Source organism: Corylus avellana, chromosome 11 (assembly GCF_965113065.1).
Source record: "Corylus avellana chromosome 11, dhCorAvel1.hap1.2, whole genome shotgun sequence".
Taxonomy (NCBI): Eukaryota; Viridiplantae; Streptophyta; class Magnoliopsida; order Fagales; family Betulaceae; genus Corylus; species Corylus avellana.
In genome coordinates this window covers 7,792,991-7,808,719 of record NC_142500.1, presented here as the reverse complement: position 1 = coordinate 7,808,719, position 15,729 = coordinate 7,792,991, and positions in this window count along the sequence as shown.

Below are 15,729 nucleotides of genomic sequence, written 5' to 3'. Positions count from 1 at the left end.
TGTTTTCACACATATGGGGAAACATTCCGACAACCCATGGACCATGTTCATTATGCCACAACCCTTATCATCTTGTTAGAGAATGTCCTTCAATAAGACAAATTTCTAACAAAATTTTTGGGCATAAGAACACATCGTTCTCTTGACTGGGGAACGATTGCTATTTTGATTCCTATAACCTGTCATGGAGCCAACAACCTAATCTTTCGTGGCAAGCTCAAGCTCCTAGAAATCATGCTCCACAATATCCTGAATTGCACCATCAATCATATCCCCAGTTCTATAATCAATCATATTCTTCTCCCATTGATTGGCCTCAACAATACCAAGAGCAACAGCAATACCAAGAAGAACCACCTCCTCCAAAAAGGCCTACCTTAGAAGAAACAATGTCAGCTTTTCTTAGCCACAGTAAGGCCTATAATCAACGGTTGCAATCCACCTGTAACATCCCCAGCCCGTTAAGGCTGAGTTTGCCACTTTTCTCCTTTTACAACAAAAGTTCTTGCAAAGATCTATAAGGTCTATCAGAGTACTTGATTTTAAAGGATACGATAAATGTATAAAACATTATTCAAGAGATTTTATTACAAGCGAAATTAGAAAACATTAAACTTTAGTTGGGGAATATCATATTATTACAATAATTGATATGAAAAGACTTTGAAAGTTAATAATTATTCCCGCCCCCATTCCGGCCTTCTATTCCAGCGTCCTTTCTACCTGAAAACAAGAAATAAAACTAAATGAGCCCAAAGGGGGCCCAGCAAGTAAAATCCACAACCATAAATAGTTTTGCTCCTTGTTCTCAGTTTTGATAATTGTTTTTACAAATAAATATACATCCAGCCATAATAATAATACATGTATGTACGGTTGCATCTTCCGTAGCATATACGTACTATTACATCTATTATTAGATCATCGTCATAAATCATCTTTATAAATCATCATCATAATGCATCACTATAAATCATCATTGTAAATCATCATAGTATATCATCGTTGAAAATCATCATAGTATATCATCGTTGTAAATCATCATAGTATATCATCATTGAAAATCATCATAGTAAATCATCGTTGAAATTATATTATCATTTTCTCATATTAGGGCCCATGTACACTATTACCCCTGTGTATGAGGGTTGTGGGTCCTTGTGACCATGGCACTGAACTGTGGCCTCAACCATGCCCGACCGTCAATTAACTCTTTTCTTGGTGCACTCAACGGTCTGTTGATAGAATACCACCTTCTGGCATAGCCACCTTCTGGCATAGCCTCCTTCAGTGGTTTCGCCTCCATTCGAGTATCGGTACCAAACTCTTATCTTTACTTATCTTGGGGCCAAAAATACTCTCCTCCATACACATGCCCTCATTTCATAAACATTTAACTAATTTCTTGTACTTTTCTTTGTACTTCTTTTGATGCATCTTAGGGCAACATGTAGGAGGGTTTATCATCATTCTTCTTTCTTATAATCATCATCATTTCTCAACTTTCTTTTCTAAAAAATGGAAACTTTTCCAAATATAAACTTGTGTACTTAGAAAGCATTTAAAGAAATAGAAACTTTCTAAACAATTCTTTTAGAAATCCTTCATGCATGCAACATATCTCCATGACAGGTAAATAAAATAATCATTTACAGTTTGATACAAGAATGAATAAATAGCATGACATGAAGTAATTTTAGAAGGGGTAGTGAATTTACTTACTTCTAGACTGAAGCTAAAAAGTGGTCTGAATGATCTAGTTGCTCCAATCTGACTAACACCACTAGTATATCTTTCAAACTAATTTCTCAAGTCCGTTCTCTCTCGTGTTATTTCTTTCTTGCAACGCTTTGTCTCGCCCTTTCTCTCTCTGTTTCGTGTAAACACTTTCAGAAAGAAGAAAGACCGAGTAGAAAACGGAAGAAGGAAGAATATGTGGAAGAGAGGATATGAGTGGTGAAAATTGTGAAGGGGAAGAGCTCTATTTATAGGGAAAAAACCAAATACTATTCCGCTTTTCATTTACAATTCTACCCTTCATTTACTATTTCACCTACCATTTACTATTTTACCTACCATTTACTATTTTACCTACCATTTACTATTCTACCTACCCTATACTATTCTACCTACCAATCTCCAATTACCATTCATACAATATCATAAATTCCTCAAGAATTAACATCATTGCCTAATATGAATATTAATATAATTCTAGCATCAAATTAATATCTCTAAAATAAGACTTTCAAAATCTGAGGTGCTACACCACCTGTGCCAAGATGGAGGGCCATCTCAAGCAAATATCAGATATCCTTAAAGAAGAAGCGTGTCAAGGTTAGTTGGTGGCAAATCCTAATGGACAACATATGAAGGAAGAATGCACTTATTATTATGAGCAAACAACCACCACACCTGGGAATGAAGAAACTGGTGAGGAAATTTTTTGTGAGCCAAGTCTTGAGGACCCTTTGGGAGAGTGCTTTGATGAATTTGGAGGTGACCTAGACCTAGACAAGCTACTTGAGCATGCTGAAACTTCTAATGTGCCAAGTCTTAAGGATCCTTTGGGAGAGTGCTTTGATGATTTTGGGGGTGACCTAGACCTGGACAAGCTACTTGAGCATGCTAAGACTTCTAATGGGCCAAGTCTTGAGGATCCATTGAATGAGCATTTTGATCAATTTGAATTTGACCTAGATCTTGACACGTTCCTCGAGCAAGCTGAGATGTTTAGTGAGCCAAGTCTGGAGGATCCGTTGGAAGAGCGCTTTGCTCAATATGAATTTGATTTCGACCTTGACATGATATGTGAGCAAGCTAAGGCCTTAATGGATTCCACTCCTGAGAACAACAAGGTGGAAGAAGAAGATGAGCAAACTGAGGTTCTAGAGGAACTACATCGGGAAAAGGAAGAGAGCACTGAAACTTTTTTAACATCAACTCCTATTCCCGAATTACCAAGAATCCAAGAAAGAAATCTGCTGGGGTTATGTGATGAGCAAATTGAGGACATCAAGATAGCTGAATTCTTTGAGTATTATCCAGTTCATGATTCCCTCCTGGATGAGAAACTATTGGAGAAAACTCAAAGTGGTCCTCCCCGATCTATAAACAATTGGAATCACCTTGCAACAGAAAAAATTTATTCCCTTTGGTGCCAGAGAAGGAAAGACTGGTACTTCAAGTTTAAAGTGCCAGAGTCCAGCTAAAGACGTTAAACTTAGCGCTCATGGGAGGCACCTCATAGCATATCCTTTTTATTTCTTGTTTGTTTTATTTTTCGGTTGGTTATTTTTAGTTTCGTTTTGTTTTCCCTTTTTCACTTTAGTGTTTTAATTTTCAGGAACAAGTGTGCTTCAGTTCAAGTTTAGGGGTATGTTATGAGCCATGCCATTCCAAACATGTCATCCATCTCCTAGGTAAGATCTTTCCATGTTATACACATATTGGGGACAGTGTGTAATTTAAGTTTGGGGGTATGGGAGACACTTTACACACACTTTGTCCCATTTTTGAAAAAGAAAAAAAATATAAATATATGCATGTTCATGTTGTCTTAAAATTTTGGTTGATCTTAAAAATTGTAATTTCATTCTCATTGGTGAGCTTAAAATTTTGAACGCATGATCTGATGATAGGATTTTTCATTTTGGTTACTTGCTTTTGGCAGTTGTAAATTCACATGTTTGATCTGATCTACAGAAGCACATTAGCACATAATTTGTGGGGTATGACATGAAAGTCTGATGTGTGTGTTTCTATGTCTTGGGTGAAACTGGATGACTTATTAGATGGATACTTTGGCATATTTATATATATAAAAAGAGAAAAAGAGTATAAAAAAAAAAAGAGAAAAAAATGATGATCATTGATAAGCTTTCACTAAGTAACTGAACCTCTTGCCTCAAAGCATTGAGTGTTCACGTCAAAAGGAGAAGAATTTTGATTTGGTTAATGTTATGGTTAGTTTGGTTTCGTAGCCTTTTTGACTCGAGTTAGTAAGTCCTTACGGGTGTTTTACACCTAATGCCTTAAAACCATCTGGTTTGGGAGTCATTGACTTAACACTCGCTACATGGGTCAATTAGAAAGCTTAAGGGAACCAAATATTGCACAGCTTGACAAAACAAAACAAAACAAAACAAAAAAAAAAAGGGAGAAAAAGAAAATTTATGCCATAGATATTCATTCTAATAGAGATTTTAGTAAACTTTGAGATATTGAGACTTTGCACATTGGAATTAATTGGAAGTTTCATATTTATGTGCTAGTTCACTTTATACTGTGTCGAACTTATGATGCCTTAGTCTGTCTTTTGAAAGTAATTAGACTTTAAAATTTCAATTCATTGTGAAGATGGAGTTTATCTTTTTAAGCTTGCTAATGAATGAGAATCATGGTTTTGAGTGACACTTGAATTTTTGAATGACATGATTTTTGCATAATGTTTGTGGGTAACATTTCTGGAAAACCCTCACGAGGCTTCACTCGTACTCTAGGAAATTTATAGAGGTTTAAAAGGCTTGTTGCATGTGCTAAATGCAATCGTACATCCAACGAAAGATGAATTTATCTTTTTGTTTTCTATTTTTCCATGTTGTTTTTAGTTTCGTATTGCTAAGGGACTAGCAATATGTAAGTTTGGGAGTGTGTTAAGTGGCAAAATATTCATATTTTAGCCCTTAAACTTATATTTGTTAATTCTTTAGTGTTGTTAGTTTGTGCAATTTTACTTTCTTTTTGTATTTTCTTTGTTTTATAGGTCATGGAAGAAAAGAAAGCGTTTTCGGAAAAGTTCCAAGGTTAAAGGGCAAATTGGGAAGACCTAGAAGATTTGGTTAGGTTTAACCAAATAAAGGAAAGGATTAAATCGGAATTTCTCAAATTAAAGTCAAAATCGGATTGAATTCAAATTTGGATTATGCACATGTCTTGGTATTTTGATCATAACTTTCAGCTCAAATATCTGATTGAAGTGATTCTAGTGGTATTAGAAAGAAAACTCAAAATTCTATAAATCAATGTGAAATATCATTTTGCTAATTCGAACTGCCACTATGCCAAAATCACCTCGCAAGATAGGAATGCAATTCTATATGAATCCTATTCCGATTTGGACTTGGGTTTTCTTTATCCTAATTGGACTAGGACTTAAATCTCTGAATTTTCTAGGATTACTAGAGCTTCTAGGACTCTCATAAGCCCTATAAATAGACCTCTAAGCCTCACAATTTCAAAGACACAATTTCAGGGAGACAACTTTGGGGAGAGGAATTGGAGGCTACTTCTATGAGCGATTTTCGATTCTTTCTTTCCCTTTTCCATTTTTTATTTTTTATTTTTTATTTTATTTTTTATTTTAATTATGTATAACTAACTCTTAAGGAGGGCTGGATTGAAGCGCTAATTATGTTTATTTAATATTTCAATATTGGCGCCTTTGTGATAATCATATTGTGTTGTTTAACTTGATTAATTCCTGTTTTCTTAAATTCTTCATATGTATGTGATTGACCATTATATACATGTGGTATGGATTGGTTAATTAAATCAATTTGGATAATCGAGTCCTGGGTTTAATAAGAGTAACAAAAGAAATCCACACTGGGTTCTTGGGTTAATCAACATGGGGAACCGAGAGTATACACTCATGCCCTAGGCCTCATGTGTTTGTCGATTTCCATAGATTTATATTTTCCAAAAAGAACAACTTAGTATACACCCATGCTAAATCCTTTAAGAAAAAAAAAAAAAAAAAAAGAGTTAAGAGTATACACCAATGCCTAATTCGTTGCTTAGGGAAATTAATAGCTTAAGGTGTATACACCTATACCCTTAGGTTGGCAAACATTAAGTATTCATAATATGATTGGATCATTGGCATATTGTTATATTATTTGAGCATGATTAGTGGTGGATATCAAATCCCTACCTTTACCTTATCTTTATCTTTATTTCTTTTCTTTAGTATCAATATAAATCTCGTGACAATTTTGGTATTGTAATTACTTCTAAAACAAAATCAACAATCTCTTTAGGATCGATCTCGTACTTGCTGCACTATACTATTGTTTGATCTTGTGCACTTGTGAGTAAAACGTACTAAATATTATCTATTAATTTAGGTAGTATTTGGCACAACAAATTGGTCCTACTCTCTCTATGAGCTATAACAGGGTCAAGCATAATGTTGCTAAGTTGTGGCAACAAAGATTGTGACATCTGAACTTCAAAGATCTTTTTAAATCCTTTAAAGAATAGCTTATGCTGAATTTTCCTAAGATTGGAAAGACTGAAAAGGTTGTGTGTGGTCCCTGTCAGTTAGGAAAGCAGATTAAGACTCAACATAGGAAAATCAAGTCCATTAATACTTTTAGTCCACTAGATCTTTTGCATATGGATCTTATGGGTCTTACTAGACCAGAAAGTATGGGAGGGAAGAAGTATATAATGGTGGTTGTTGATGATTTCTCGAGGTTTACTTGGGTGATGCCTCTCACAGATAAGGCCGAAGCTTGTGATCAAGCCAAGGTGTTGTTTAACAAGATTCAAAATGAGAAAGGTTGTTTAATTAAACGGATTCGCAGTGATCATGGGAGAGAATTTGAAAACACTGCAGTTGAAGACTATTGTGAAGATGTTGGAATCAGGCATAAATTCTTTGTTCCCATCACCCCTCAACAGAATGGTATAGTTGAAAGGTAGAATAGGGTTATTCAAGGCATGGTTCTAGCTATGTTGCACGGAAAAAGTCTTGCTACTCACTTCTGAAGTGAAGAAGTCAACACAGTTTGCTAGGTATGGATAAAACCCCGTAAAAACTATGGAAGGAAAAAAAGCCAACGGTGAAACAATTTTATGTGTTTGGAAGTAAATGCTACATTCTTTTTGACAGAAAGAATCTTGAAAAATTCAATTTTAAGAGTTATGAATGAATCTTTTTGGGTTACTCTTAGAAAAGCCGAGCTTTTTGTGTTTACAATAAAAGAACGGAGACCGTGATGGAATCTATCAATGTTGTTATTGATGATAATACCACCGATGTGGAAGGTGATGTGGTGAAATCTGGTTAAGAGGTTGTTGAAGACATTGTTGAGGTTCATTCTGAAAATTCTGACAATGAAGAGTAGTTGAGTTAGAAACCAAAAGTTCTTTTGAGGGAACATGTATCACGACTTAGGATAAATCATCCTAAAGAGAATATTCTTGGAAATTTGGAAGAATGGAGGAGATTGAGAACTAGAATTGTTAATCTAGTTTTTTACACTTGTTATATGTCTCAAGTTGAGCTAAAGAAAGTTGAGAAAGCTTAAAAGGATGACAGTTGAATGGAAGCTATGCATGTGAAGTTACATCAATTTACAAGAAATGATGTGTGAATGCTAATGCCTAGACCAAGTGATCACAATGTGATAGGAAGCAAATGGATCTTTAAGAACAAATCTAAAGAGAATGGTATTGTTGCGAGAAATAAAGCTAGATTGGTTGCTCAAGGGTACACTCAAGTGGAAGGAATAGATTTTGATGATACTTTTTCTCTCATGGTTATACTTGAGTCTATTAGGATTCTTCTGAGTATAGCATGTCATCTTAACTTCAAGTTGTACCGAATGGATGTTAAGAGTGCCTTTTTCACTAGAGTACTTCAAGAAGAAGTTTATGTTGAACAACCAAATGGGTTGAAGGATCTACATTATTCTGATCATGTGTATTGGTTGAAGAAAACTTGGTATGGTTTGAAACAAGCACCCCATGCCTAGCATGAGAGACTCACTACATATCTTCTTGATCATGATTTCATAAGAGGTGAAGCAGACCAAACTCTTTTTATTCGAAGAAAAGGTGATAGCATATTAATTGCTCAAATTTATGTTGATGACAATGAGGTTGGTGCAACGATTGATGACCATACCCATGGTTTTGCTTTGAAAATGAAAGAGGCATTTGAAATAAGCATGATTGGGGAGTTAATTTACTTTCTTGGTCTTCAAGTCCAACAATTTATTGATGGCATTTTTGTTACTCAAACCAAATATGCTAAAGACCTTGTGACGAAGTTTGGCTTGGATGGAAAGAGTCATGTTCGCACTCCTATGAGCACTAGTGTTAAACTCTCTATAGATCCCTCTGGAACAAGTGTTGATCAAACACTCTTTCGTAGTATGATTGGGAGTCTTCTGTATCTCATAGCAAGTCACCTGATATTTCCTTCACTGTTGGAGTATGTTCTCTTTTTCAAGCCAATCTAAAAAAATCTCATTTGACAACAGTAAAGCGTATCATCACATATGTTAATGGAACCGTGGATCATAGCATTTGGTATTCACGAGATACCAACTTAAATTTGGCTGGGTATTCTAATGCTGACTTTGCAGGGAGTGTTAATGAACGAAAAAGCACATCTGGTGGCTGTTTTTATGTAGGTATAAATTTGGTGGCTTAGATGTGCAGGAAACAAAACTCAATTTTATTGTCAACAACTGAAGCTAAGTACATTGTTGCTGGAAGCTGTTGTACCCAACTTTAGTGGATGAAAATACTTCTGACTGATATAGTCTTGATCAAGGCACCATGCTAATCTACTGTGATAATCATAGTGCAATATGCATTTCCAAGAATCTGGTGCAGCATTTAACGACCAAACATATTAATATTATGTATCATTTCATTCGTGACCTTGTTGAAACCAAAGTTGTGTCTCTTGAACATGTTTCTACTGAGTGTCAGTTAGCTAATCTTTTTACTAAACCGCTTGATGCTCTTCGTATTGAATTTCTCCGGTCAGCCATTTGAGTTTCTAACCTCTCATAAGAGATTTTTATATGGCTAGTTTTGTTTTTATTTTAATGTTTTTGATGTTGTTGAGTTTTAGTCATAGTAGTTTGTTTTATATCGAGGGTACTTGAAATACACTCATGTGTGTAGATCTTGAGTAGTAATTAGTTTGTTGGTGTACAAGTTTTTACATATTGAATGAGTTCACAAGTCGTTCTTTTTGTCCTCTCTCAGTGTGTGTTTTGGCTCATGTTTTTGGTTGTAAACCTTCGTTCATGAAGAATTTTTATTATAATTGTCCTATGTTGTATCATATGCTGAATAGGTTGAGCATGTTGTTTTGGTTGAAATTATCATTGAAGATTGTTGTGATTATTGATAGCATAAGTCATGTCATCTATTTCTGAACACAACATCTCTTTTCTTAGTATTTGCTGCATGAACAATTGGAAATTTTTGTCTTCTATGTAAGTATAGCATAATTATGTGTTCAAATTGACCACAAGCCAGCTAAACCTAATGCGTTATACTTATGGCAAGATCTATCAATGAAAAGAATTGTTATTCACTTATCGAAGATCAAAAAGAAAAATGTGCATCTCTATTTTTACTGCAAAAAAATGATATATCTTTTGAGATGTAATGACTCTTTTGTTCATAAAGAAATAATTGGTGTTCTCTCATTGTGGAAAAAGGTGAAGTACCTATGGAACATGAGTTTTTTAATAAATCAAATGCTTGAATTGTTTAGGAATGGGTGTAAATGCATTTTGGCCTAGTAACTATAAGGTTTGACTTTTGAACCTCATGAACTGTATGTTCTTCATAAAAGTATCTTTTTGCATATGCTCAGATGTAACAAGTCATTTTATTGAGATAGTCACATACTTCATCAGGAAATTTCTTATTATTAACTTTTTCTAACCAGCTTCTCTAATAGTATTTCACTTCATAATACATATTCAAATTATTGATTTGTGTGATACTCCTTGTGTACACACCTTGGTATCACGATTCATTGCTTGAGTGCTTTCACCAATGTTGTGTCCTATTCTGTCTTGTGAACTCTGTTTTTTGCTAATTTTCTGATTAGTTGCATATTCTAATTGCATTATGTGTGTGTATTTATGAATATGAATCCCCCCCCCCCCCATTTTCTTTTTTTGTTATGTCTTCTCTTTGCTTGTGTTCCCTTTTTCCATTTGTAACAAAAATGGGAGAATTGTTTTTGTTTAAGTGCTTACCTTATGGGGGAGATTGGTAGCTTGGCTTCTCGATCTCTTGCACTTGAACTGTGTGTTTGTTTGTTGATCTAATTCCGATGTGTCTCTACTTTGATATATTTTGATGCATTTGATGTGTTTGTTGATGTTTCAGAGAACAAGTGGTTCTTCTTGTGTTTTGTGGTTGACTCTACTATGATTTAGTCTTTGCATTTCCCTGTATTGTTCTCTTCATATTGTTAGTGTTTTTGTCACCGAATGGCCAAATGGGGAGATTGTTAGGTTTTATATTTTGGCCTTATTCGGTATGTTTTCATTGAGAGTTGTATTTATTCTTGTACTCTAAAACACGGTAGTTGATTTATGTGTATTGTTGTTTTCTTTGAAATTTCGTCATAAGACTGTCATGATGAAACACTAACAAAATCAGTTTAAAGCTTTTAGTGATGTTTCATCAAGTAAATCGTCATGATAATGTTCTAGCGGTTTCGTAATGACGACGTCAGCATTCTGTCATGACGAAGAGGTTGGTCTCTCTCTACTTGGTTTTGTCATGACGAAATGGTTGAATGTTCTTAAAGCTTCAATTTTGTTTCGTCAGTATCACGTAAGGATTCTATTGTGATGAATGCACTTACACAAGGGCTAAATCAAGTGGAACAAATCTAAACAAATTGAATTTCCATGTAGAAGAGATACAAAAAAGTTTATTTTTCATTGTGTTGTTTTTAACACCTTCTTTTTCGTCTCTTTGTTCTTCCTTATCTATCTCTTGTTCTTAACGCGCGCCTACATCATAATAGAGATTTTATCAGGGATGACAATTTTTGATACAATATGCAAACCCAATACAAACTTAACACAAAATTAAAGCATTAGGTTGGTGAATCTGACCCGTTTAATTAAATGAGTCTGGTTAGAGTTGACTTATATAGCCTTATATATATGCCTTGACACTATCCAACCCGACATGCAACAAAATAGTGGGTAATTTTTGACATGACCCACAAACCCGACATGAACTCAATACAAAATTAGAGGGTTATGGTTGAGGGGTTTGATCCATTTAATTAAATGAGTTGGGTTGACCGGCATAGTCTTATACTCATGCTTTAACACAACCCGAATCCAACACACAAATACAAATCACCACCCCTAAATTTTATAACATAGCAATTTTTATTTTTATTTTGTATGCTTTTGTAGTTTAAAAAAAAAAAAAAAAAAGGAAAAAAGTACTAAACTTAAGTATTTTTTGTTTATTTTGTTCGTTATCTATTTATTCTGTTCAAGATTTTCTAAACTTGGAAGCATATATAACCTCTTAAAAAGCAAATCTCGTAATTGACCTCAACTTTTTTCGGTGGGTAAGATTGTACAATAATTTAAAATCTCCCAATTACTTGATATATTTCCTTTATTTTTCATCTATAACCAAATAAAACATGTTCATTTTGGGAAAACTACATTTTGCCTCTATGAACTACAACGTATTTTCACTTTGCCTCCATGAACTACCAACTGTGACACTCGACCCCCATGAACTACTATTTTGTGTTCAAAACCACTATTCCATCAGTTAAAGGCCCCTTCCGTCAGTCAAAGGCTTTAACTCAAATAGTCAAAGTGTCCATGCATTGTAGTTTATAGGGACAAAGTGACAATGCGTTGTAGTTCATAGGGGGCAAAGTGACAATGAGTTGCATGTAGTTCATGGGGTAAAAATGACGGGTAGACTGTCTGAGTTAACGCCTTTAACTGACGGAATGAGCCTTTGACTGACGAAATTGGGGTTTTTAGCACAAAATGATTGTTCATGGGGGTCAGGTGTCACAGTTGATAGTTCATGGGGGGAAAATGCCAAAATGTTGTAGTTCATGAGGGCAAAAAGATAGTTTCCTCTTTTTTTTTTTTTTTTGTGGAATAAAATAGTTCATCATTTATATATATACACACAAATTCATTTCATTTTTTTGTGAAATAAAATAATTCTTCAATTTTCCACATTCTCTTGGATATATGGATTAAGTGCAACCAAATGAGGTAATCTTTGAAGACTCCCATAAATCTTAAAAGATTAAGGAGAAACTTCATTAAATTCCCATAAATTTTAAAAACTCTCAATTTAGCATAGACATCATTTTTTTTTAATTTTTTTTTTTTAATTTCACTCCTCTATTAGGATTTTCCGTTAAATCCTAATGGAGGGGTGTCAAAATTCCCAAATACCCCTCTTTTTTTTAGGGAAAAAAAAATAATAATTATGAGGATTTAGGCATTGGTCAAGATGTACAAAATTTACAAAAGTATCTATGCTTGAATCTTTTTTTAAAAAATATATGGACATTTTGAAAATTTTAAAGGAAAATCATAACGAATTGATGAACTTGGAAAAAAAAAAAAACAAATTGAAAGGGTGTTTAAGTATAGTTTTTAAACTTATGGGGTAAATTACAAAAATACTGACAATTAAGGGTGTTTAAGTATAGTTTTCCCAAAGATTAACCCCATCCAAACTCCCCATAATTTTTTTTTTTTTTTAGTTTGAGTGATGAGGCAGTTGCCTAACGTGGCTTTACATTAAACAACCACGTATTTAGCTTCCCAATAAATACGCAACAAGTATTCACAATTTTAGTTTAGAGGGTGAGAAATGGAGAGAAGATCAAGATTTGGCAATGATAGGCCAACTTGGGTAAGGGAGAAGGAGATACAGTAATAGTGTGGTTGGCACCGACTGAATACAGAAAAAGTAAGGATTATCATAAGATGCTGTACAGTACTCTCTTGTGTCTGAATTTAGTTATTGAAAAAGGGAGTCAACCATCATGACAAGCTGGAGGAGAGAGAGAGAGAGAGAGAGAGAGAGAGAAGAGAACCTTTCCAAAATACGATGGCCACTAGTTTAATTTGTTGATGATATTGGTGGATAACATTAAGCATAGAAAATGGGAGATATAGGTGGAATATTGTGTTGGAGATGAGATGAAAGTGCGCCACCACCGGCCAATGGCAGGGGAGGAAAGCCATGTAAACATTACAACAAGGACAGCAAATACAAAACAAAGCAAGCAAGTAGGGCATGGTCCCAACATAAAAGCTTTTGAAATCTCTCAAAATCTTTGGCATGAAAAGGACGCATGCATCCAGGAATCGTGAGAATATCTCTTGCCTGCTGCCTTCCTCTAAACTTGGTGTACTGTCAGTGCTTTCATGTACCTGTCATATGCCCAAGTACATCAGCTGCATAAATCTTTTGATTTTGGGGCATTAAAATTGACACTTTTTGACTTCTTGGTAAGGTCGGTAAGGTCGGTATAAAAGGTCATTAAACGGCAGGTTTTTCTATTTTTCATATGTACCTGCTCAATGTGCTCATCATGAACCATGGACACTGGCTGAAAATCAGCGAGCTTTAGTTTCTATTTCAAGTAAACGCAAGTTTCATGATGCAGAAGAAGAAGAAGCAAGTCTTGATTTATTAGGTAGAAGATCTAATGGTTACAAACCACCCTTTGTAAAACTTTTGTTATTCCATTTTATATAGAAAGTAAGAGACAGAGTTTGCTTGATATTACGTTAAAGGACTTAAAAAGTATTTTTAATCTATAAAGAATTGTGCCAAACAAAAAATTTATTCGTTTGGTAAAAGACTCAAAAGTATTTATTTGACTTTTTTATTCTAAAAATGATAAAAACGCACTTTAAAAAAAAAAAGCTTAAAAATAAAACTCTTTTTAATGAGCTCTTTTTAGTTTTAAAAACTCTATTTCTCAATGCAATCTCAGACACGTTCTAAGACTTCAAATAATAGTTTTAAAAACCAATTAACCTTGCCATGAAAGTTCCTAACTTTCCATCCATGCACCACTCTCTTCCTCTTGCATGTAGACCCATTTACACCATATTGGTTTAGTGTTGTTAGGTGTTTCTAGAAGTTCCTATAGTTGGTTGGAATTCAATTTCTATAGGCTTGACCTAGTCGTCTGCATCCATATCATTAACCACTTCTTCGTAGGTCCTAGGATCCGACTCAGGTTCTTCCAAGATAGCTTCATAAGCTTTTCCTAATTAGAACATGAATATATGAGGTGCCTTGACAATTTTCCCACTAAGACACGATATGATGGTACTATCTGCATCATCAGTAGTAACATGTGGAGTATCAGATACAATTACCTCATCTCTAAACAACTCTAGAGATTTACCCACTCTAGCATCTCACATTTCTTTTAGAACCTGATATATTAAAATTGAAAAACATAATTTAAAAGTCGGGGTGTTACAAACTCTTTTTTGTAATGTTCATTTCCCTCGTCTGCAATGTACGTACGTATATTATCATTAGTTGGGTTTCTAAATCGTAATCCCTAGTCTAGTACTTAAAACTCTTAAGTTTTCTTTATTCTTCTAGGTACCTTCAGAACTGTTTCTAAACAGTGTGTGAACAGTCCACACAATTAGAATGATTTTGACCGTTGTTTAAAAAGTACCATTCTAATAGCTCTCACAACATTAGAATAGTATAATGTTCATTGTCTACTGCCTCCTAAAAATCTCTTTGTTTCCTTCTAGAATCTCCCCACTCCCCAGTCACTCTAAAACCTTCAAAGGTGATTGCTTTTCCCCTAACATTGTTAAGAGCCTAAAAATAAGATATTTTTACAATATATAATGAAAAGTTACCAACTTTCTTTCCCTTCCAATTTCTTTCACCAACCACACTCCAAGATAGCCTAGACCTACTCATTAGTGTACTCCTAACTTAAGTGCAGTGCCTTCTCATTCTTATTTACAAGTCTAAAATACCCTTTCTTTTTCTCACCACACTACAACTTTAACACACGCACACAAACAGTATTCACTGCCATAATTAATCATCACTGAAGGAAATCAAAAACTGGGTTTTCCTTCAGGTGCTCAGTAAATTTGGGAAATGTCGGATTCTTTGGTGTTTGATTGGTGATTTTGTGAAAAAAAGTTAAGGATTTTGGTGAAAAAATGCAGAAGATCGAGAATTGCATGCGAGGCATGTTATGTCTGTGATGGTGAAGCAAAGCAATAAAAATTTGAATATGAAATTCTCTTGGAAGTAAAAGAGGAGCAACTCTTGGAGAAGCTTGAGGTTGTGTTAATGGCTGAAGATAAAACCTAGACAGAAATATTCAATGGTTTTGAGGGATCTTTGAAGATTGAACTAATCGATCAAACGGCATTGATTGATTTCAATGAGAAGGGAACAAGAGTGTGAATTGAATAAAGAAGAAGATGAAACAAATTAACGAGACAGGTGGACAAAGGAGAGAACTTTGGGAAGAAAATAATAAAATAATAAAAGATCATATTTAAATGAAAATAAAGAAACAGGTAAAGTGTGTATTAAAATAATGGTACTTATAATAGAAAATTATGCTTTTTGAATAATCAGAATACATAATATTGATGGAGATACTATAAGGCACCCTTGAAAGGAATCCTACTCCACTACTAAAATGGTCGGTAATTTTCATGGAACAATTTTCTATGAAGATCGACTAGAAAACTCTTTAATGCTCCTTTAAACGTACAATCGGAAGCTTCTGTAAGAATGACCACTTCGAAGTTCTTAAAGATGGACAAAGCACGGATTAAAACTGTCAAATATCGTACGTACGTGATCTCTTTCACAATCTCTCAGAATATAAAACAAACATAACTTAACCAGCACTGTCGGACACCCGTACAGATG